This window comes from Pongo abelii, chromosome 22 (assembly GCF_028885655.2).
Source record: "Pongo abelii isolate AG06213 chromosome 22, NHGRI_mPonAbe1-v2.0_pri, whole genome shotgun sequence".
NCBI lineage: Eukaryota > Metazoa > Chordata > Mammalia > Primates > Hominidae > Pongo > Pongo abelii.
This window is the reverse complement of record NC_072007.2, coordinates 45,636,128-45,662,212: the sequence shown is the minus strand read 5'-3', so window position 1 is coordinate 45,662,212 and position 26,085 is coordinate 45,636,128. Positions and strand designations below refer to the sequence as shown.

The 26,085-nt window shown below is 40.9% G+C and overlaps 1 long non-coding RNA gene across 1 annotated transcript in view; it reads right to left on the bottom strand.

The window, feature by feature from the left end:
* Positions 1-26,085, bottom strand: part of LOC129052312 (uncharacterized) — a 40,386-nt gene that overhangs the window by 4,485 nt on the left and 9,816 nt on the right. The gene's annotated exons all lie outside the window — the stretch shown is intronic.

Below are 26,085 nucleotides of genomic sequence, written 5' to 3'. Positions count from 1 at the left end.
CCACATGCTGCCTCATTCTCCCCTCTATCGTTAGGTTCTCTGGTTATTGTTGGCATGTCTTCAACATGTAAAGGATTGTGTCTAGCACAGTGTCTTACACATGGTAGGAGCTCAATGAATGCAGGTGGCATGAATGGTTACTATAATTGTTATAGTTACAAGGGCCATGGGTTCAGTCACGTGGTTTCAAGGGCTTACTATGCAGGAGGTAAAAAGTTCCTTAAATACATTGCAGCTCTTGGGGAATAGGAGATGAGAGCATTTGGAATTCTCAGAAGACCCCATCCTAAAGATTTGAAGTTTCATGTAAGTCCAAGGATTTCAGGGAGGAAATCCCTGAAATTTCATTCTTCAGTGCAAGGCCAGCCTGTGAGCTGTTGCTAATTCTAGATTCAGGCAGACATATGAGAGATCTCTGCTCCAGGTGGGGGTCCTGATGCTCACAGGTACCAATCTTAGCTGTTCGTTGGCTTTTGCAATTTCCTTACCACCCCAACCCCTACATCTCCAGTTGTCGTTTTCTTCTGTTGGGCCAACATCTTTTGGAATTATATCAGTCTTATCATAATTTAATGAGCTTTCCTGGGAGTTTTTTTTCCCCCACTGTGGACACATAGCTATGATTTTATGAAAGCCAATGGGATAATTGAGTGATTTTTTTCAAAGCCAGGCTTGCTGGGTTACATGTATGTATTATATTATGGTTAGAAAAAGAAATATTTGTGTTAAAAGGGAAAGAAAGATTCTATACTTAACACTGAAATAAAATATAGAAATAAAAGCATCAAGTCTGTCACAGGTAAGGAAAGGTGCATCTAAGCAGAGGCAGATGGAAAATGAGCATTTACTAAAATGCAATACTGATGATAATTCAGGCCTGCTTAACAATGTGAACTTGAGAAGCTTCGAAGGATACATTTTAGGGATAAAAAGATTGTGAAGTCCCTCCCCTTGCTTAGAGGGAAAATCTCATGATTCCTTAATGTTCAGCTTCCAGGATTTGCACGCTACATTGAAATGATAGTTTTTAATGCATTAATGTTTATATAACTACTATTTTTGCAGACATTTAAATTATAGAGAACAGCAATTGTTGAGGGGAAAAAACAAATATAAATAAATAGAAGCTAGAATTTTTCCCCTTCAGAGGTAAGTGTTTGCTATTCCTAGCAGAGAATACTTGTACTATTTGTGTGAAATTGTTCTTCAGCCCAGGAAAAACTAGTTTCTCCCAAAATAAAAATAAGGAGAAGAACATACAATAGGCTAATAAAACAATTTTTGATTCTTGACAAGTAATATAATAAACAATATTATTTTTTATAGGTATGTTGGCTCACATTAACTATTTCTGTCATTTTCATAGGAAAAAAGCCAGGAAGAATGCATAATTAGAGTACATTTCACATTATACATCCTTAGCTTCGGCACAATGTTTGTCTCATGTTACTCAGTAGCTTGGGATTTTATGTCACTAAATACATGTTTGGAGATATGATATCCTATTTGTGAATTCCCAGGTGGAGGAAACCTAAATGCTACATGAGTCCTTCAGGCAGGGACAAGGGTCTCGGGGTGAGGTGTAGAAGTGAGCCTTGGCAGGTGAGCACACATCTCTTTGCCCAGACAATCCCCAATTTGGGCTAGTTGTCTTTGGGGGTAACTGTACACCTCTCCCGTCTCACTCTCAAAAGTATACTCATTTATTGGATGATACATTTTATGGTTATCTTTGACTTGGGATACACATGATGGATGGAGGGGAAGCATCAAGCTTAAGCCTCTTGTAACACTGTAAGACCACTCAGGCCTCCTCCAGGAAAGGCAGTGGTAATAGTCTTTGACATGGGCAGTTGATGCTTTCTGGGTCTGTTTTAGTCTGTTTTCACACTGCTAATAAAGACATACCCAAGACTGAGTAATTATAAAGAACAAGAGATTTAATGGACTCATAGTTTCATATGGCTGGGGAGGTCTCACAATCATGGTGGAAGGCATCTATTCACAGGGTGACAGGAGAGAGAATGAGAGCCAAGCAAAAGGGGAAACCCCTTATACAAAAACATCAGATCTTGGGAGACTTACTCACTACCATGAGAATAGTATGGGGGAAACCACCCCATGATTCAATTATCTCCCACCACATCCCTCCAACTACACATGGGAGTCATGATAGCTACAATTCAAGATGAGATTTGGGTGGGGATGCAGACAGACCATAACAGGGTCTTATATAAAATGTGAGGACTAGCCCCCTTTAAAAGACTTAGCTATTTTTATTGATCTGTAATTTCATTTATTAGCAGAAACATTGTGTTTGCTGTGTAAATTCATCATCAACAAAATCCCCTAGCCCCTGCTCACTGCCTGCCTCCACCAGCCATTGGCTTCTGTCCCCAAATCCCACTCAAATATTGACACAGACACTCTGCAGTCCTCACTGCCAAGAACTATCCTGAAAAGGGCATTGCTGAGGGTGGAAAGTATAAAAAAGGGTGAAACGGTGGAGGTTGTGGGAAGATAAGAGGGAACCTGGACCAGGGATCATTCTAGCTAGAGGGAAGGAAGAGATGAAGCAGTTCAAGAGATGTCACCAATAAATATTTTGAGAATGAGGAGATATCTGTATACCCATGTTATAGCAGCATTATCCATAAAAGCCAAAAGATGGAAGGAACCCTAGCATCCGCTGACAGAGGAATGGATAAGTAAAATGTGGTCTATCTATACAATGGAGTATTATTCAGCCATAGAAAGGAATGAAGTGCTGGCACATGTTACCACATGGCTGAGACTTGAGGACACGTTGCCCAAGTGGAAAAAAGAAGCCAGATGCACAAGGACAAATACTGAATTCACCACTTATATGAGGCATCTAGATTAGTCAAATTTATAAGACAGAAAATAGAACTGTGGATGCCCAGGGGCTGAGGGGAAGGAAAGTGGGGAGTTAGTGTTTCATGGGGACAAAGTTTCTGTTTGGGAAGATGATAAAGTTCTGGAGATGGATGGTAGTGATGGTTGTACAGCAGTGTTAGTAGACTTAATGCCACTGAACTGTAGGCTTTAAAATAGCCAAGATGGTAAGTTTTATGTTATATATATTTTACTACAATTAAAATACTCTGAGTAAAGGCCGGGATGAGCACAGGGATAGGATCATGATTCAGTGTTTCTTGTTTGGTGTATTAGTTTTCTAGCTCTGGTTCTGTAACAAATTACTATGCATTTGGTGGCTTCTAACAACAGAAGTTAATATTCTTACAGTTCTGGAGATCACCAAAATCCAGGTGCCAGTTGTTTCCTTCTGGAGGTGCTGAAGAATCTGTTCCTTGCCCCTTCCTGGCTTTGGGTGGCTGTTGGCAATCATTGCCATACTTTGGCTTGAAGATGCATCACCCCATTCCCTGCCTCCCATGTCACATATCCCTGAATCTCTGGGTGTCAAATCTCTGTCTGCCATCTTCTTATAAGGACACCTAGCATTGGATTTAAGGCCCACCCTAAATCCAGGATGACGTTATCTTGATATCGTTAACTTAATTACATGCGCAAAGTTTCTTCTTCCAGATAAGGTCACATTTACAGGCTCTGAGGCCACGTATCTTTTAGAGGTGGCCGCAATTCAACCCACCCCCTTTGGGAAGAACTGGCTTTACTCAGAATTATAAAGCAAAGCAAACTTCTTACTGGTGAACTGCACCCACACCTTCCAGTAGGTTCATAAAATCCTCTTCCGGTCTCCTTACTTGACCGCCTTCCCCTTTGGGCCTGCTTCACCTGTTCTGGAAGACACCTGAGCTTAGAAGCTGCACAGGTGAATTTTAAATTCATCTGTTGTGTCTCATTTCCATGTCTGGTGAGAGACCAAGGAGACTGATATCACAGGAGTGATGGAAGATTCCATTTTTCACCCCTCCAGCCATAGATTGTGATTTAACAAGTCTCCTTAGGTAGTACAGTGATTCCAGGGGTCATTATAATAGTGGAAATAGTATATAAAATGTACACTAGAGCCTTGAAACTGTCCTTAAAGGCGTGCTGTATCAACACCCACCCTTTTGCCAAGCTCGATTGTCTGCCTGTTACTCCCGTCTATGCCTTTTCCTTGGCCAAATAAACTTCTTCCAGATCCCTTTGATCATTTTCTCTTTCCACGCCAGAAATAAACTTTGTTATCCACTGTGTCTGGAATATCCTCCTACTTTCCAAACCATATTGTTTATCATTTCTGCATTGATTTCAGTCTCCCTCCTTCAGGTGGGGTTAAGGGTGTCATGACATCATTGCCCATATACTTTGTTAAGATGGTGGTTTTTAAAAACAAATTGTGTCATTTTGAAAAAGCCAGAGAACCTTATAGTCATCCATTTTGTTGTAACCTGTGCATTGGACCAGGCTGCAGAAAAGACCTCTCCGGAGAGATTCCTGGAACTCCTTGATCAGAATGGTTTTGGTTAAGCCAACCCATCTGGGTAGGAACGATTTGCAGAGGAAATACTGGAGGGACTTGGGCAAGATGTATCCCTAGCGAATGAAGCAAGCAAAATGCCACAGGGTTCATTGCCCCAGAATACAGAAAAGTATGGGCTACATTAACATAATTTTTTTCTTAGCTTCGAGACTCTCATATTGCATTTGAATTGTAAAAAATCTGCTCAGTTCACTGGATGGTTTGATTAAGTAAGCATTCTCTAAGCATTCTCTACTTACACGGTGAAAATAAATATCAGGAGAATAATCACACATGCCAAGTGTGTCCAGTGAAGCAATATGTGTAGGCAGCTTTGGAAACAGTGACACAGTGGTTATCTGTGCATAACTTGGTCATAATATCATCACTGTCTAGACTACTAGACAATTAGCATCCAGACATACTATAGCTCAGATTGAGGAAGGTTATTTAGAAAATGAAAGAGTAGTCCTATTTGAGAAAGAAAGAGTCTGTTCATTTTTCTCTAGAAAGGTGTATATTGGAATTTGACTCTGGATTGAGATTATGCTTTCATGTTCCCCTTCCTTTTATGAGTCTCCGGTTGGTTGGTCCGTGTTCCCATTGGTGAAGGTGATAAGCTATTACTTCTAATCATCTGGTTTAATAATTGTAAATATATTTGGTGCAAGGCATATTTTGTTTGCTGGGATAATTCTCCCCAGTTTCTACCTCTTTATCCTTCTCCCTCTACATTGCTTTAAAGGACAGACTTTCGCTTTTAAAGAAATACCAGTGTTGTGGAAGTGCCTATGTAGAGGCTACCCTCTGCAGCATCCTTAGAGAAGACTAGCAAAATCTAAACAGGGGGTATGTGTGCAAAAAGAATAGCATGCATCTTCCAAGTCATTTTATCATGTTTTTAATCTACTGGAAACTTGGTATGACATAAATTCATAGAGTGGCAGAGGCTGCTATGTGTTCGCAAAGTCTCTTTCTTTCTCTTTCTCCTACAATAGCTAGACCACATTTCCCAGTCTCTCTTGCAACTGGGTGGGTCAAGTGACTGAGTATTGGCCAATGAAACATGGGCAGAAGTAATTCATGCCACTTCTAGATCTGACCTGAAAAATCTCCAACTGAGCTCTTCATGCCTGCTTTATTCTCTTGTCCCCTAACTAATACAGATGAGAACCAGAAAGCTTTGAGAGATAATAGATTTAGAAAAAGATGGAATGCCATGACACCACTGTAAAGAGAATACCCCCACCTAGAAATCCTGTGTTTATGGTATGAGAGAGAAATATATTTTCATTTTATTAAGTCACTGAATGTTTTAGGTTGTTAATTACAGCAGATAACTAACCTATAACTGAAAAATATATACAGCTAACACTATGCTTATTTATTTAGTGTACTAAAACAGGGAAACTTTGAGATGTACCTAGGGTAACTGAAGTCTGCTTTCCATCTGAGTCTGAGAAACCACATACAGTGTAATTTACTGTGAGTCACTCTTTGCATGAATATGTCCCATGTAATCAATGTGTTCCCTGTGGAGCATCTATTGGTTTTCAATGCCCAAACATCATAGAGCATACATAGCTTTCAAAACAACACGTTTGGCCTATGTAGGAAACATTTATGCTTACATTCCCAAATGTGAATACGTCATCCAGTCTAGCTACAAGAAAAAAGATTGGACAAATCCAAATTGAGGGGCATTTTACAAAATATCTGACCAATACTCAGTCTAGAAAACTTAGTACAGGGTCTAGGAAACTGTCATGGCATCATGGCCAAGAGGAGCTTAAGGAGATGTGATGACTGAATGTGAAGTGGTGTCCTGAAGGGATGCCAGAAAAAGGACAAGAGGTAACTCCAGGGAAATGTGAAGTATAGACTTCCACTCCTTCCACTCATAATAGTGTATTAATATTGGTTCATTAGCTGTAACACATGTACATAGCAATGTAAGATGTTAACACTAGGGAAAACTGAATATGAAACCTATAGGAACTCTTTTATACCATCTTTTCAACTTCCCTGTAAATCTAAAGCTCTCCGAAGATTAAACAATAACATTTGAAAAAGTAAATAAACCATTTATCACAAAACGTCGTGGTGGAAAGATCTCTCATTACTTTCCAAATGCCATCAGGTGACCCTCCGTGGTCAGGTGAAAGAGGGAAGTGCATTCATTGGGCATTCCCAGCTATGAGAGACGCCATGACCTGCACACCCACAGCAGCTGTTGCTAACAACCATGCTCATTTCTACAGTGATCATGAAGCAAAATTGTAAGCATCTCTCATGTTAGTCTAACACTGATGCGTGAAAGTTAACAGGAGGTGGAGAGGCCTGATATTGAGTGTGAGGAGACCCAAGATAGCCTGGCACCATCATGACCCTCTGAAATCCATTTAATCGTAACTGCCCTCCATTGTGCTTTTGCTTTTCATCTGTTCTGTCCCACCTCAGCATCTGAATTATAAATTCCTGAAAGGGCTGGCTGTGTTTTCTTCGTCTTGCCCTCAGGATCTCTGCAGTTTACATGAACACACCTGCACATGCCCACACCTGCGCCCAGGGCCTCACATGCAGGAGGACTTCGTAAACTCTGGTACACAGGAAGAAAATTATGGCAGGGTAGTTGGACCCAGAAAAGCATCACGGGCAGAGGATGTTGAAGCTTCTGACCAGGACAGAGTTCTTCAGTTGATAGCTGTCCAGAAGTTTCGGCAAGACATTTGAAGGAACCACAACCCAGTCTAACCAAAGGGGTGGTTGGTGGAAGGTGAAGGAGTCACACACAAGTGGAAACTCCAGCAGAGATCCAAGAAAGCAGGAGTGATGCATTTTCCCCCAATTACATTTTTTTTTTGTTTTTTGTATTAAATATCCACCCTCCCTCAAACTGTTGAAAGAGTTGATGTTTTACTTTTGTCCCTGCAATGAAAACATCACACCAGAGATAGAAAAGCCAGCTTTCAAAGCACATGCTGAAATAATAAAGTTGCTTTTAAAATGAATACTTAAGAAAATGGCCATTTGCACTGGCGTGGCACCAACGTGGTTACAGCAGTATTTATTTTTCTATGGAATGTGTGAGCATGTTGTGGGTTGTAAGCGGAACCCTGGCCAATCCCAGCCAGGCATAAAGGAATCATTTAGGTTCCCTTCAAAATCATTAGAACTATTAGTCCTGACTTGAAATGAGTGAAATGCACAAACTCCTGCCAAAGAGAGAACCGGTGAGTTCTGCTACTTTTCAAAATCATCAAAGCCAACTTCTCCAGGATGAAATATTTCAGAGCAGAGTGCCTTCCTGTGCGACTGTGCAATGTATATGCCAGGCTGGGACCTTGGCTGTCTCATAGTTCTCTACCTTGGTGCACAGAGAGACTGTCATTAGCCACCATCCTAGTGTCCAGCAAGTATGCTTCATGAGGCATCATAAATACCTGTGTTACCTGGGGGTGAAAGACATACACACAGGAGGCCATCCTTCCTGAATAAGTGAGCCCTAGATTCCAAAGAGTTCTTCCTGTATGGGATGGCATGACCTCAGCTCTCCACTGTACTGAAGTTGTCCCCCTTTCACAGTATGGCGAGGACTGTTTATTTTACTGATGGTTAAATAGAGGCTTTCTTGACACCTACAATACCAAAATCCTTCTTTCAAAACATGCTGATATGCATGTGGTTTGGAAGCGAACATTTGGGTGGATGAAATAAGTTTTTTCTTTACAATGAGTGTACACACCCACATCATTGCAATGATTACATATACTTTAAATTTGGACAAGCCAGTTAACCCTGTAAGATCTAAGTGATCTTATCTTTTAAATGGAGGGATTGGCCTTAGCCAGAGATGTTTAAACTGTGGGTTGTGAAATCAATTTAATGGGTTGCAACCAGCATTGAAAGATAAAGAAGAAAAGAATAGAATAGAATAGAATAGAATAGAATAGAATAGAATAGAATAGAATAGAATAGAATAGAATAGAATAGAATAGAATACTTTATTCATTTGCTTTTTGCAAGTGGCAAGTGGCGGTTTTTAGAAGTGGATTATTAAAAACACTTAAGTATATGTCCACTGTGTTGCAATGGAAAATATATTTAAAATTCTGAAATCCACCTGTAGGGTTGATACACATAGTCCCTTACTATAGATCAGAGCTTTTTTGGGGTGTTTATCTTCCCTTGCCCCTGCAGCCTGCTTCTCCATCCTTCTCCATGCTGCTCTCTGCCCTAGGGGGATAATCTCTGAGGACTGCCTCAGTGGGCCCTCCTGTTATCTGGTCCTCAGTTGGGCCCAGCAGGAAATGGAGAGGGGGTGGAAAGTGAAGTCAGGCTTCATTTCTTCAGCTCCCATTCTGTGGAGTCACTTGAAGCAAGCTGTGTTTCTCCTTTGAGAAATATACATTGCCCATCCCATTTCATCCTTAGATCATCTTAGTTTGAATAGGTCGTCTGTTTCTTCTAGAATTGGGACGAATCAGTGAGGTAGCCTTAAATTGTAGTAGTATATGGGTTGTATCCAAAATATTTTTACATCTAAATTATAGGGAAGAGGTAAGGGATCATTGTGGTCTATAAAGTGCTCATCTGGTGATAGGGAGGCTACTATATTTTTAAAATGTGAGAGGTAGCATATGTGCATTTTTGATGCAATCAGTACAAATATATTTCAGAGATTAGCTAGAATCCCATTTTCTTGACTGAGGGCATTCCTCGATCGTTGCCAGGCAATTTAGAAGATGAATCATAGAAAAAAAGCCTAAATGAACACATTTTAGTTTATCATAGTCAATCAAGATTTATTGTTCAATTTGACTTTTTCAACCGACATGAGTGTGAGATGAAGTTTCATTTGGATGCTTTCATTTATCTGGCATTCTTCTAGGTGTTTAGGATGCATCAGAAAACAAAATATAGATCCCTTCCCTTACAGAGCTTGCATTCTAGCAGAAGATAGAAATTAAACATTCATTATCACTGAATGCATCATACTGAAGTTGCTAAATGCTATGAATAAGAGAAGATCAGGATAAGGAGGGTTCGGGTTTCTGGGGGATGAGGGACAAGTTGCAGTATTACACAGAAAGATCAGGTGAAGCCTTACAGAGATGACAAAGAGAATGGAATAATAGACATCGGGGATTCAGAAAGGTGAGGGGCTGAGAGGGGGGTGAGGGATGATAAGTTATTCAATGGGTACAATGGACACTTATTGTACACTCTTAAGGGGATGGCTACACAGAAAGCCCAGACTTCTCCACTAAGCAATATATCCATGAACTAACCTTCACTGTACCCCCTAAATCTATGCAAATTTAAGAAAGATGAAATTGGAGCAAACACTTGAAGGAGTGAAGTAGTTGGCCAAGAGAGCATCAAAGAAGAGCATTCCAAGACGAGGGGACACCCCAGCACCCAGGAGCTTGGCTGGACTGCACAGGCTCAACTGGTGTCCAGTGGGAGAGAGGACAGAGAATGTTGTAGAAGAAATGAGGGACTCTCTATAAACTTTGACTGCTATTCTGTGTAAAAAGGAGAACCACCAAAGGATCTAGGCAGAAGAGTGACATGAGCCGACATAAGTGATCAACACTGTAGCTGATGTGTTGGGAATAGACTGTGGGGAGCCAAATTAGAGGCAGGGAGATCTTTTGGGGGGCTCATGTTCATCAGGGAGAGACCTTGTTGGCTCAGACCATGGCTGGAGCAGGAGGTGGTGAGAGGTGGTTGGATTGTGGTTATCTTTTGAAGACAGCACCAAGAAGAATGCAGGAAGTTGAAGAAAAGAGTCAAAGATGACTCCAAGAGTTTTAGCCTGATTAAGCTGAAAAATGTCATTCATTCAGCTGATACCTAAGGAAATGGTGGGTCTGAATCAGCCACAATGCTCTTTTCAAATAATGTGACAAATCACCTTCCAAAGATTCCTTTTCCAAAGGACTATCTAACTGTTTGGGAGAGGACTATCTTCCTCTTCCAAAGAACTATCTAATCCAAAGAATTCACAGTGAACTATGAACAGTTAGATACCCCCAACAAAACACAGATGATAAAGTTCTAGCCTGACTTTCTGTCTTCCCATGTTGATTACTTCATAAATGTTTTTTGAAGGTTATCATTTACATGGTTGACCATAAAATATTTTTGAATGAGCCAGATAGCAAGTTTGGTGCCACATTTCAAATTCAGTTTGTTTGGATGGACAGCATCTTATTAAAATAACATTTTGTAGCTTATTCCCATGTGCATGTAGCTGTTGCTTCACATGCAAGCAGCTAACTACTGATGTATGTAGTTTTGTTACAGCTGGTGCTAAAAGAAGACATATTCAATGAATTATTTTTTAAGATTCGAATATTTTATAGTGCTGATTGGGCAGTAACTGTAGAAAAAGAAAAGAATATGAAAAGGCTGCTGTGTACTGTTATTAATCCTAGAGAGTGGCTCTTTAATATAGTCCAGATCACAAAATGTCCTCATGAGATAAGAATTTATAGCCAGAAGGGGCTCCATAAATCAGAGAGCTCAACTTTCAGCATTCAACTGATGAGGAAAACAAGGCGCTAGATGTTAAGTAGCTAAGCCAAGAGTGCCCAGCTGGTTAAGAGAAAGAGGTACCCAGACTCAAACCAGGGTGAATGAGCTCCTGGTTGGTCTGGGCTCCTCTTTCAGGACTCAACAGGATGCCTAGAAAGCATGAACACCCAGGATTCCTGGAGCAGTGAGACCCATCAGAAGAGCCCCTGTCAATTTTGCATGGACTCTCCTCCTCTCAGCATCTGCCTCTTTTCCCACTTCAGGCCATTTCACCTCCAAGCACCTTACCCTTTGTGATACTGAGGTCTGCCATCAAGATTCTGTCACCCAGCCCAGCCTCCCCCATCAATCCTCAGACTTGGACCCTGGAAGGCTCTGCTTTCCCACCCTCCTCTTTATTCACTGATGCCTCGATCAGCTTCAAGTGATGGGAAAATGGCAAAGGACCAGCCACTCATTTCAGGACTGCCACTCCATACAGGATTTGGGGTGCAACCTCCATACCCGGCAGATAATTGGGCTGTGGCCACCTACGGAGTCATCTCAACAGTGACAACTGGCCGCTGTGTGACTACCAGTGATATGATTCATCTTGTTTTAAATCTTCTGCTGAGGTCTCCCGCCCCTTGCCAGATCACAGAAGTGGGTTCTTGGCAAGGACTCAGTTACAGCAGAGGAGCCAGTGCCCACAGCCCCAAGCGGCCCTGGTTCACGGGTCTTCTGCGGGGTTCCATGCTCTCCTGTGTCTCTTCTTCACGTTGTTACAATGTCATCAAAGAGTTTGTCCAAGGAAATCTTAAAGAAACTGTAATTTCTTGTCGTGAAAAGAGCACTGGGCAAGAAGTTAAGGGATCAGAGTTCTGGAGAGCAGGAATCATAAGCCTTGCCCGTGGACTTGCCTTACAGAGTTGCCGTGAGCAACGAAGAAGTGATTAACATGAGGACGGGCTCTTTGCAGGCGATGGACAGGATTACAACAAAGCTATGCTGCCTCTCACTTGAGGAGATAATTCCAGTGAGGGGCCAGAAGTTTTCATTTCTTTTCTCATTTATTCAACACTTAGTAAATAGTTTTCCGATGCTTATGGCAAGCAGAATTTCAATACGGCTCCCACAGTTTCTGCCTGCTGGTGTGTGGCCCAGTACATATCTAGCCGCTTCTGCCGAGGGATTCTGTAGATGTAATTCAGGTCTCAGATAAGCTGCTGGGATCTTCCTCATGAGAGAGATTCACAGCGTGACAGACATTCAACATGAGGGAGACTTCTTGATTGCTTGTTTTAGAAATGGAGGGGGCTGTGTAGTAAGGAAGGTGGGTGGCCTCTACGGGCTGAGGGTGGCCCACAGCTGACAACAAGAAAGGCAGTGGGAATGTCCGTCCTACAGCCTCAAAGAAATGAATTCTGACAACACTCTGAATGAGTGTGAAAGCAGATTTTCCCCCAGTCTCCAGAGGAGAACCCAGTTGGCTAACACCTTAATGTCAGCCTCCTGAGACACTATAGAGAACCCAGCCACAGACTTCTAATCTACAGAGCTGTGAACAGATAAAGGGATTGTTTAAAGCTGCTGAGTGTGTGGAAGCGTGCTACAGAGCAATAGAAAACTAGCAAGATGCTTCTAAAGGCAAGAGCTGTGACACCTAGAGTCTTGCATCTTCCTAGAGTTGTGAACACAGGGGCCTTGTAGGTTCTCAAATACTAATGAATCAGGTGAAGGCATTACATGGGTTTCCCAAAGCAGGTACAGATTTAGGCTTCTCTGATTCCCTATTATATCATCACACCTCTCTCAAGGCTGATAGAAGGTACTGGTGACAGGGCTTGATGTTTTCAAGTGTCTTTTTGGCTGTGCAGAATCCAGTGGGCACTCAGGGGCGCTTTGGTCCCTGAACTTGAACTGCTTGTGAACTGCCCTGGTCAGCTGGCCATCAGTGCTAGAACATGAACTTGATTTCTAATCTAACGAGCTTCCTGCTTGTCTGCACTTTCTTCCTATTGACTTCTTAGTTCTATGAAGTTCAGCCGTCAGGGGTGTAGGTTTATATGTCTGTGTTTGTTTTCTTTGAGCAAACACATTTTCTTTCTTTTCTTCTTAGGCTGTTGGGTTATGTTTTTCCCCAGTCTACATAGTATCAGAAATTATAGTTAGGACTATTATTATTCTGCTACTCTATTTTTATACAACTTTATAAGACTTTTTTTTTCTTTTTTTGATAAGTGTGGTTACATGAAAGCATCTGCGTGAACTTTAATTTCCTCTCATCGTTATGGTCCTTTTGAATATTTTCTGTTGTTTCTTGCTATTCCTCACTTGCTGTGTTCACTTTATTGATTTATTAAAATATTCCTTGAGTGTTTTTGAACTTGAAAGGAAAAAGGAACCAGTTAAAGAATGGGGGATCCACCTGGTTCCTCTGAAACTTGAAACAAGTGGGGATGGTGCATTTAGAAGTTTTCCAGTTTGTCATATTGAAATTGCCTGGGCGACACCAACACCACTTGCCCTCCTCTTCTGACAACATTAGCACCTACTTCTTTGTCAGGCATGCTGGCTAGGACATAAGATCCTCAGTTTCCCCACCTAAGAAAAGAGGCAACAATTATGCCTGTCTCATAGTGGTATCAGTATTACACCTATTTATTGTGATGGGGATCAGAAGATGCCACTCTAAACTATGCCACTTTGGCATAAAGATTATTTGGGGCTAAAGGCAGTTGAGAATCAGCAGGTGCAGGAAGAGTTCCTCGACCCACCATTAACAGCCTAAGGACAAGGCATACATTTTTAGTTTCTCTTTGAGGAGGACCCCACCTCCTACACAAGGAGGGAAGAGTGACTCTTTTCATTGAAGAAAGGGAGTTGATGCCAAGATGTGTTTGCACAAGCAGACCTTACTAAAGTAACCCTTATCTTCCCTGAGTCACTGGATTTCCTAGTCACTTCCCCACTATTTATCATACCTTGAAACCCAAACTCTTCTCCCTTTGTTGAAAGGATGTATAAGCCCCTGAGTCTGCTTCTTTGAGTTTCACTATTTTTCTGGGAACTCTTGTGCATGTAAATATTAAGAAAAATTGTGTATCCTTCCCCCCTGTTAATCTATTTTTTGTTAGTTTAATTCACAGGTTCTCAGTTACCAAATTTAAGAGAGTAGAGGAAACGTTTTTTCTCCCTGATAATGGATTAAAAAAAAAAATCTTAGCCCCGTATCTAGCATATGACTGGATAAATGTTAGGTATTACACTACTACTTTTCCATCTCAATTCCTTCCAGTGTTTTCAGAAATGGACTACTCACCTGTCTTCTTCACTCAGCTTCGTCTATCCTGCAAACCCTGCGTTTCAAGGGGAAGCTTGGCCACCCCCAGTTCTGGAGGACCTGGTTTGTGCCTCTCCTGTCATTGATTGCATAGCGCTTCACCTCAACACGGCTTAATCATATCTTTCTTACTGAACTACACGTTTTTGAGGACAAGAAACCTGTCCAAAACATATATCTCCCCTTACATCTAACTCAGAAACTAACAAGTAATAAGGAAACAAGTGGGGACTTCCTGTTTTACCTTCCTCTGTTCTAGTGTCTTACCTTCTTTTTGGAAATGTAACATATTCGTCATCTAAAATGAATTTCTGACTTGCCTTCTTCATCATTCACTTTTCAGAATTGAAACGGATACTTATTTTAGTTCCTGTTTTTTAATGGAAAATTCCATTTTTGGTAAAAATCTTTTTCCTAATATTAAAGACCTTTCAGAATTTGAAAGCACACTTACCTAGCAAATAGATACTTTTTTTCTTGCACATTATACACGTCTCTGCTCCTTTTTTTTGCAGGTGGAGTCATCTGTTAGGGCATCTTCATCTCTGTTTTTTTCTTGGATTTTTCTAAATTATATATTTGTTCTATAATATCCAACCTAGTATTTGATAAAATCAATCATATCGTATGCCTCTATTTTTTAAACATAAAGTCTTGAATATTGAACAAGGTTTTTAATACTCTAAAGGGAAAATACAGTTTTCATGTTGGTACTTTTGTTTATTTCTTTTTTGGCTCTTAGGCAGAAATACTCACGAGGTCATGTACGAAGTAGAAATTCATACTTCGTCTGGTATAATCTACTTAAAATAAATCCCCCTTACTAAAGTTATCCAATACTTACTCTAAGAAAGAACAAAAAAGACATAAGAAAAAAATATCTTTTAATGATTAGGAAAACAGCAGATGAAATAATGATGCTCCAAAAATAACAGGTCTGAGTCCTTGAAACCTATAAATGTGACCTTACAATGTAAAAGCGACTTACAGATGTGATGAAGTTAATGATTTTGACATGAGGGATTTTCCCGGTGGGTATTAAATCCAAGCACAAAGGGTCCTTATAAGAGAGAGACTGAGGAAGATCAGACACACGAAGAGACAGAGGCAGAGACTGGAGTGATGCAGCTACAAGCCAAGGACGCCAGAACCACAGAAGCTGGAAGAGGCAAGGAAGGTTTATCTCCTAGAGCCTTCAGAGAGAGTGCAGCCCTGCCCATACTTTGATTTTGGCCCAGTGAAACTGCTAAACTCCTGTCCTCATAACTGTCAGAAAATTAACTCTGTTGTTTTAAGCCACAATATTTGCAGAAAATGGTTCCAGGAGCCCCAGGAAACTAATGTAATGTATAAACTTAAATATTTCCCTATGTGTGTTTATATATTAAATAAAAATGGCATTGTACCATGCATATTATTTTTGTAACATCCTTTGAAATAACCTTAAATAACTTCCTGGTAGTATTTTAGTGGCTACTTGAAATTTGTTGTATGGATGTTACAATTTATTGAAACAATGTTCTTCAGTTGCAGATCCTAAGAGTTGCCAGTTCTTTGTCATTATAAGTTACAATTAACATTATACTTACATAATTGTTATTCAATAATAATCATTTTATAATTTATATTATATATATCATGCATAATTTTATAATATATTATTTATATAATTGTATTAAAATAATATATTTCAATACAATCTCTATACACATTCATGAATTTTTTTAGGATAAAAATACTAAAAGTAGAATTTCTAGGTTAAAAATATGTATAGTTTAGAAAACTTTTAATATGCATCTGGTATGTCCAGGCATTGCCTTTATTCTAATATTTAAATTTCAATAACTTAATATTTAAATTTCAAGAACTTAAGCCTCCCACCTGAATGACAGTTTTAAACTCCCACTTGGACCCCCAGAACACATACAGTATTTTCTGTGGTCCCCGTGTGCTGTCTTCCCTGTTGTTTTCTCTGTCTGGCTACCATGTAGCCGCAGGCATCCCCCTGACAACACTTGGAGAAACTCACTCAGCTTCCCTTGCAGGTACGCGTTTTGAGTTGTCAGTGCTCATTTCTAGCCTACTGTTTCCAGAAGCTTCCAAAGTTTCCAATGCTCAACGTACCCGAGCCATGCTGGATTTTACACTGGAGCTCATTATGTAGGGGACAAATGGTCTCCTCCCCAGAGGCATTCTCTGTTTGGACACAGAGGTCAACTGTAGTTCTGCCAATACCCAGAGATTGTCCCTCAATAGCTATGTTGACAGCTGGTCATCTTCTCTCTAGTCCATGGGGCCAAGGTAAATGCAAACCAGCCCAGGCCTGCGAATGAGTGGAGCAGGCTGTGTGTGACCACAGGGAGGTGGCACCGAGGCCAGCTGGAGAGGTCACCTGATTCTCTCCTCCATACATGGTCTTGGTAACTTGTGAGAATAAGAGCCTGGCATGGCCAGACCTTCAGGGTTTGCAAAAGAGTGTACAATCAATTTCTCTATGTAAAATATCTGTATTCTTAAGTGACTCTTAGGCAGAAATACCCACAAGGTCATGTACAAAGTAGAAAGCTGGAGAGGTCACCTGATTCTCTCCTCCGTACCTGCTCTTGCTGACTTGTGAGAATGAGAAACTGGCGTGGCCAGACCTTCAGGGTTTGCAAAAGGAGTGTAAAATCAATTTCTCTATGTAAAATATCCATATTCTTAAGTGAGGAAGCTTTCAATATGTCCTAATGCTACAGGGACAAACAAGGCATATTGGAAGCTGAATCCAGCCCAGGATCTGGGTAGAAGCTCTGCACCTGCTTCTCTGGGCTTCCCCTCTCCTCACTCCTAAGTCATCTCCCCCCAAACCTCTTTTTCAGTTCGTTAGAATGAAGTCTCCAAATATCTCTACATTAGTGGGACCTTTTCTTTACCTTTGCATAATTCAAAATCTCCTCATGGTACTCTGCAGGGGCTTTCCCCCGTTCTAATGCCCACAAGAGTGCAAATCAAGAACTGTCTTCTTTAAACTCAATTTCAAGGCACCAATACTTATTAAATACAGAAATGTTTGAAACTTTAAAAACACTGATATTTGTGGTGTTATTTTTTAAATTTCTACTTTCTCCTAAGATTCTGGACATGTCAGTACAAATTTTTAATTTTTTTCTTATTTTAATGTATTTTATTTGATTTTTAATGTTAGATTCTGTGAGTGCTTGCTCAGGTTTGCTACATGAGTATACTGCATAATGCTGAAGTTTGGGTTTCTAATGATCCTATCACTCAAGTAGCAAACAGTGTCCAATAGATAGTTTTCAACACTTCCCCCACCCTTCCACCTACCTTTTGGAATCTCCAGTGTTTATTGTTCTCAATGTACAGCTCCTACTTATGAGAACATGTGGTATTTAGTTGACATTTGGGTTCCTGTTTCTGTGTTGATTCACTTAGGATAATGGCTTCCTACCAAAAAGACACCTCCACTCATATGTTTGTCACAGTACTATTCACAATAGCACAGACATAAAATCAACACAGATGCTCATCAATGGCAGATTGGATAAAGAAATTGTTACATACACACACACACACACACACACACATATATATATCACATATATGTGTATATTAGTGATACCTATGTGTCTCTCTCTATATAATAATGATATATATGTCTATATAGATACACACACACCATGGAGTACTATGCAGCCATGAAAAAGAAAAAGAAATGTCCTTTGTAGCAACATGGATGCAGCTGGAGACCATTGTTCTAAGCACCAGTTTTTAGGTAGAAGGCAAGCTCTGCAGTACTGTGCTTCTCTTTCTTCTAAACTCTCTGTAGGGAGGAAGCTGATACTTCCCTATTAAGGACAATCAGCTTTCCCCACCTTGCATTTCAAAGTGTGTGCCGTGTAAAAAAAGAGGGCTTCCTTTCAATTATTTCACCTACATGCTTTATTTGTGCTCAAGAGCCTTCCATTCCACTTTCTCTGCCCATGATTTCATCCATAGTGAATTAGCCTTGTACCTTGTTTGGCTTCACTAATTTTGAGCTTCAAGGAGGCAGGCTTGTAATGTAGGCTACTGAGGCCTCTTAGCTGCTGAAAGTGTGCACTTTCCTTATGTTGATGTATGTTTTTTACTTTTTGCCTTTGGAAAGAACATTGAGATTCATTTAAATAATTTTAAAAACACTTATTGCTCCTTGGGGGGATAATTAATATAATAGAACATAAAGCTTCCAGTATGTGTTCTTTAGCTGATATTCTAAAGTAGTTAATGGTTAGAGCCCTTAAATTCCTGAATTGCTTAATCTGCATCATTGTCTGGGATGTTATCTCACCATGATGTTCTTTAAACACACTCAAAATGTTTAGAGGAAGCCTCCCCAAAGTATCAAAGAAATTTAGCTGTGTTCCAATTTAAATTATCTAGAAAGTTTAATTTAATGAGACATCCTTGATCTCTTCCCTCTTGTATTCTCTATGTCCAGTGGGTCTGCAAGCTTTCAGGACTACCTTTTTGTTATCCTTTGACTCTTTTCTCTACCTTTTGTTTTCATTGCTACTATCTTGGTCCCATCCTTGGCCAGTTGTCTCGGTCTTTACATCTACCTCTTACTCCCGGCAGATCTTCGTAGATTCCAATCCGGTCTCCTCACGGCCGCATGTACCCATTCATGCCACCCTGATCCGCATCTTTCTCTGAATCCTCAACGCTGCAGTGGAAGGGCCAATTCATGGCACAGTGCAGAGCAAGTCCTCTGGGACCTGGTTCTTGGCTCCAGGTTCAAGTCTCATCTCTTGCCTCTCCAGTATTTCTCCGACTTCAGAAAAATTAGAGATCCTCAAGGAAGTTAGAAGTAAGATCACTCTCTAAGAGCGAAGCTGTACATTAGAACATGAGGGATTGTGGCAGAATCTTCAAAGTCACCCTTAGGAGATGGACTGGGTCATTAGAGAGTGAGCTTTGCTTGTAAGATAATTGAATGTCGCAACACGTGGAGTACAATGGTCAGTCAGAAGGGATTTGGTCAATCTTAATTTTAACCATAATGATGGAGGGTCCCAGAGGTAAACTGGGTTATATCCGGCAGATTTCCACACATTCTAGTTTTGCCATCAGCAACTAATTTTCACTGTGATCACGAATCCATCAGGGCATTGTAGCCCAGAGACGTTAATGCTGAGGTTCATCTGCCGGTGCTCTCAACCAGGGCCATTCAGCTCCCCCTGCGGGACACTGGGAAATACTTGGTGTTTTCATTTGTCACAATGACTGTGCCCATGCACCGATATTTTAGTGTCAGGGACAGGAGCGCTATGGGCCCTGCAGTGCACAGAATGGTGGCCACAGCGCGAGGGAACACATCTGGCACCAACTGTGCTCCCACTGAGAACATAGAGCCTTGGTTGTGATCTCAGCTTCCCAGAGACTGTGGATAAAGCAGATGGGGTACTATGTAAACACAAACAGTAGCCACTGCAGCCATTTTCTCTCCCAGTAAACTCCATATAAAATTTATATTCCTAATCCCAGCACTTTGGGAGGCCGAGGTGGGTGTATCACGAAGTCAGGAGTTCAAGACCAGCCTGGCCAGGCTGGTGAAACCCCGTCTATACTAAAAATGCAAAAAAAAAAAAAAATAAGCCAGGCACGGTGGTGAGCCCCTGTAGTCCCAGCTACTCGGGAGGCTGAGGCAGGAGAATTGCTTGAAGCAGAGGCAGAGGTTGCAATGAGCCGAGACCGTGCCATTGCACTCCACCCTGGTGACAGCTAGACTACATCTCAAAACAAAACAAAACAAAACGAAAAAAACTTACATTCCTATCTGACACTGGGTCACATCCCTCACTGTTCCAAGAAATTAAATGACCCTCAACTATTATTCTTTTATTTAATGTTAAAGATTCAAACCAAGTGCATTAGATTCCTAGGGCTGCTGTATCAAAATGTTACAAAGTTGCTGTCTTCAAACAACAGAGACTTACTCTGTCACAATTGTGAAGGCCAGTGATCTGAAATCAATGAGTCAGCAGGGTTGGCTCCTGAAGGCTCTGGGGAGAATCCGTTTCGTACATCTCTCGGAGCTTCTGGTGTCTGCTGGCAATCCTTGATCCTTGGCATTGCTTGGCATTGCTTGGCATTGCTTTGCATTGCTTGGCATTGCTTGGCAATCCTGGACTTGAGGCTGAATGACTCCGTCTCTGCCTTTGTCTTCACATGGCTGTATCCTTTGTGTCTCAAACCTCCCTCTCCTTTCTCTTCGAAGGACGCTTGTGATTAGGTTCAGAGCCCATCCTAATCCAGGACGATTTTATCCTGAGCTCTTTACCTTAATTACATCTTCAAAGACCTTATTTCCAAACAAGGTCACATTCACAGGCATCAGAGGTGAGGACATGTACACATCTTTTGGGGGAACCCTCTTCAACCCACTGCACTGAGTGCTATGGTTCTATCTCCCAGAAGCTAAGGTAGCTTTCCCTTTCCTGGGTGACTTGGTTCTCTAAATTCATAATCCACACCTGTAGAATATGAATCATTCATGATAGACACACTTCCCAAAAGTAAGCCTATGGAACAACTGGGCGGATGGAAAAAATGAGCCCCAATTAAGCTCCCTTTTGTGACAAACCTCTTAGAAAAGCATTAACTCTAATCTTCAGTGAAAAGCATTGTAAAATCAAGATTGGATGGGAAGATGGTGTTTGAAATGGCCTGGGTTCCCTCTAATGGAATAAAGAGAGGTAGAATTTACTGTGATATGACATGCTTTTAGCTACACAAGGAGTCGGGGTCAGGGAATTAAGTGAAACCAACAAAACCATAGTCAACTGTGGTTTCTGTTTTTTTAGGAGAATTTGTGAATTATAGTGATCAATGGGAGATGGAAATGTTCTCTTTCCATTCACGATAGCTCCAGAGTTTGTGGAAACTAGCCTCTTCCTACTTTTCAGAAGAGCTTTTTTTTTTTTCTTTTCCATCTGCGTTTTCAGATTTTCTTCTCTTGTTGTTAGAGTTTTGAGAAAGAGTAAGAAATTATGCCCTTGGTTGGGGAGGAGGACAAGAACTCTCTGTGGTTAAACTCAGAAATTAGCACATAATTAATTTTATTATACAAATAAAAAATAATGTCCCCCAGATCTTCACATGGCTTCGTTCCCTGTTAGTCAGGGCCTGGCTCAAAGGTAATGTCTTCACAGAGTTCTTCTCTCTACTGGAAGCATCCTCTGTTCCCCTCTCCATCTGGGCTCCCTCTCCTCCCCCAACACTGTCACTTTCTGCCCCTGCTTTCTTTTGCTTCACAGCATTACTGATGTGTTATTAAAGACATATTTATCTGGCTGTGGTCTGTCTTATTTCTAGGCTACAAGCTCCAGGAGGGCAATCACTCTGATCGTCTTACATACTCAGGATCTAGAACACTGCCTGACACGCAAGGGGCCATCCATCAACATTTGTTAAATCCAAATGTGAATTCGTTAGCTGTGCACTGTGTGCACTGGCTCATCTCCTCTTCAGAATAATACTGTGAGGCAGATGCTGGCGTGAGTCAAAATAATTTCCTGGTGAGAAGCAAAACGGTACTGAAATTAGAGAGGAGCAGTGTCAGACACTTGTGAGAGCACAGGCCTTGTGGCCAGAGCTCCTGGCTACCAGTGCCTGCTCTGCCACTTTCCATCGGGGTGCTGGACCTCTGTTTCTTTATCTATAAAATGGCGTGATAATGGTACCTGTCTTGTAGGGTTGCAATTATGAGAATTAAATGACGTATTGCATTTACTAAGAATAGGACCCAGCACACAGTAAGTACTCAATAAATATTCTAGTATCATGCCCTGTAACAGATGAGGGAACTAGACACAGGGCTAGGTAACCTGAGCAAGGACATGTTGGAGGTTGAAGAGGAAAAACTGAAGCCAGATCTGACTCCTCTAGAGTTTAAGTCAAATCTTGGCCACAACATTAACTTACTTGGTGAATTTTAGGGATACACTTGAATGAAATTAGGCTATCAAGGGAGTGCTATGCCAATCCAGAGCATGAAGCACCTAATACGACAAAGGGCACTGCTCCCAGTTGGGTCACCAGAGCATGTTGGTCATTTTGGGGAAATAATACTGGCTAATGTGGAAACACACTTCGTGGCTATGCAAAACAGTCTAATGAATTTCATGTTGACTTCCCAGAAATGGTGAATACAGCAGGAGCAGGCCAGCCTATGCCAATTTGCCAATAAGCAAGGTTCCTCAGACCCACTGCAAAAGATGAGTTTAATTCAAGCTGTGGTGTTGTATGACAAAAAGCAGAAGCCAACCAGCACGGCCAGCCCTTCTCAACTGCATCTGCGGCAGCCCAGATCCCGACCTCGCCTTTACCACATGCATGCGTATCTGCTAAGATCTTCTGATGTGACTTCCTGATTGTTTCTTAGTCCATGGATCAGCTGGGTCCACAGATAATCCAACATCCAGACACATTGTTCTGTCTCTTCAGCTTCATCTTACCTTCCTACCTATGCTTCATTTCACCAACTATTATTATCATGTGTATTATTGGAGCACAAAGCAGCTGTGCAATTTTAGGACATTCTTAGGCATATGTTGGGAAAAAGGGAATAATATTTTAATTTTTTCCCATGGACCACGTGCAACGCAATTGTGACTCAAAACCAAGAGCTCTGCACATCATAGCTATGCTTCATTCATTAGGTATCTTGGTCATCAAGGCTTAAGGACATCTGAAATACTGCCAACTGGATCTTGAAATTCAAGCCAAAATGCTGGATCTGTTGACCTTCCTTTCTTATGTGCAACTTTTAGAAAGAAAACCTATTGAAGATAATTGACCAGCTACTTAAGTATAATAGGAAGAGATAAAATTAATTTGCTTACATATTTATTTATTTAGCTAATCACTGACAGTTCTGAAACTACCAAACTGAAAAGTAAACAACTTTCTTCTCATTGGCAACATTATTAAAGAACTGCTCTAATACAGCCAACGTAATTATAATAATTGGAATGTGTCAGTTTCTCATGTTGGTTTTCTGATATTCTGCATCAACATTAATGAATTTCCAAGGTGATTTATTCTTATTTCATTTCTCTCTGCCTTTAGTGTCTCCAGAGAATATTCACATAGTTTTCTTATGAAAATTTTTTACTATAAAAAGAATTGCCCATTTCTTTCCACTCTGGTTATTGGGTGTTAACATTGTGCTCTATCTCCCCTAACTTACACCTCTTTTCTGCATACATTGCAAGTCCTATGTCATGAATACATTAAATTATAACTTACATTGTACTTAAAATTTGTTTTTTTAATCCAGTAAATTATCTACTATGAAGACTTCATTTTTGTACTGTGCCTTAGAGAATATAGCAGGTGAAAGTTTTTATGAAAACTCGTAGCAATCATTTCAGTACATCCTTGAAAGATATAGAGCCTCATCTCGCAAGCCCGTGGTCAGGGTTTCCTCTACCAAGTGCTAAATGCTTCACATCTTTAGGGAGACCTCCTGTGCAGTTGCCCAAACCAATGGTGAATGCTGAGCTGGGAGAACCTCTGTTAGAAAACCCTTTGTTTGCCAGGAGTGAGGAAAGTCCATATTGACTACTTTATTCTGCTCTTCTGATGCATTTTGTTATTGTTGATGGCAAAGCACAGGAAACTGCCATTTATCAATTTCCTCCAATCACCTCCTTCCCAGGATCTGTAGCATGTTCCCTTTGGTCAAGGGGATTTGTTGACTCCGGTAAGTATTTTGTGGCCTGGATTTTGGTGTGTTAGGAAGAAAGTGTCCATGCTCAAGTATATGAAAAGTAAAAGGAGACTCAATTTTGAAAGGAATTAAGAAAAGACAAGGCTAAAAGTAATAGCTCCACACACACAGGGTAAAATAAAAGGTTATGCTACATCCACATTATGTCAGAATTTCAAAATAATTTCTCAGGTTATTTACTGAGAAGCAGCTCTCTCTAAATCATATAGAATTGCTGTGATAGAGACTAAGATACCTCTCATCCAAGAGATGTTTGTCTTTCAATAGTTGAGTCTGAGTGAGTCTCTAATTCAGTGCTTCTCTATCTTCGTACTACTGACACTTGGGGCTGGGTAATTCTTTGTTAATGGGAGACTGTCCTGTGCCTTATAGGATGTTTAGCAGCTTCTCTGATCTCTTCCCACTAGAAGCCAACAGCACTCCCTCTCCCCCATTTGTGACAACAAAAATGTCTCCGGACAATGCCAAACATCCCCTGGGGGGCAAAATCACCCTCTCCCTCTTGAGAACCATTGCTATCGTGCAAGGATAGCAAGGATATTTCAACTTGCTTATTGACACACCATGGATATCTGGAGGACTGAGTGGGGGAGGATTCTGAAGGCTCACCTGGAAAGAATGTCTTGGCCAATAAACAAGGTCTTCCATGGGCTTGGGAGTGGGGAGAAGGGCTGTATTAGTCAGAGTTCTGCAGAGATATAGAACCAACAGGATGTGCATAGATAGAGAGAGCACAAAAGAGAGATTAATTTGAAGGAATTGGTCCATGGGACAGTAGAGGCTTGCAAGTGCAAAATTTGCAGGATAGGGTGGTAGGCAGGAAACCCAAGAAGGATTGCAGTTTAAATCCAAAGGCAATATGCTGGCAGAATTCCTTCTTGCTTGGGTGAGGTCAGTCTTTTTTTTATCAAGAACTTCAAGTGACTGGATAAGGCCCACCCCCATTATGGAGGAAAATCTGCCTTCCTCAAAGTCTACCTGTTTAAATGTTAATCTCATCTAAAAAAATCTTCACAGAAACATCTAGAATAACGTTTGACCAAATATCTGGGCACCATACCCTAGCCAAGTTGACACGTAAAATTAACCATCACAGGTGCCGACATCCTCTCTCGTAAAAGCACTTTAGACGGGGCCTTTCATAGTATAGATCATCTGCATATGTGGCCAGCTGCAGGTGTGTCCATTGGGTGGATCCTGGAGGAGAGGTATTCACCTGCACATTTCAGGAACAGTGTGCTGTCTCCACTGCTCTAGTCCAATCGACATGTCTGACTTGGCAAAGAAAATAAGTCAGAATATGGCAATAAAATCTAAGACACAAAGGAGAAGAGGAGTAGTACCAGTCAGAAAGATGGAGGTAAATGTACCCCAGACGGAGAGGGAATGGATTTTAAAATGGAAAAAAAAAAACAATACATGCTACAACAGATGAATCTCACTAGCATAAGCTTGAGGGACAGAAGTCAGACACAAAAGCTGTGCATTAGAAGATTCCGTTTCTATCAAAAGAAGAACAGGAAAATCGATCTGTGGTGTTATGGCTGCCCCAGTGGGCTTTTCTGGGTGCTGCTCATGTTGTTTTCTTGAGCTGGGTGCTTTATCTGCATGTATATCATACATGAATAAAAATGTAAAATGAAAAGGCAAAAGTAGCAAGGAAATGAGAATGGGAGTGGGAGGGAAGGAAAGAAACAGAGAGGCAGAGGAAATGGCGAGACTGTTAAATCACAGGACGGTCATGCTCTTGCAGAAATACTGCTACTGTTAAGTTATAGGCCAGTCTTGCTCTTGCTTTTATCTACAATACAATATTTTCATAGTAATTATGAAAATATTAATTATTATTTCTTATTAAGGAAATGAGAAGACCCTTGAAAAGAGCAACAATAACCATTTTTGATGACTGATGAGGTAACAGGACCTCAGGACCTCAGGAGGGCCTAAACTACCAAAGCTCTGGCTTTTAAAGCCATCAGCAAACCCAAACCT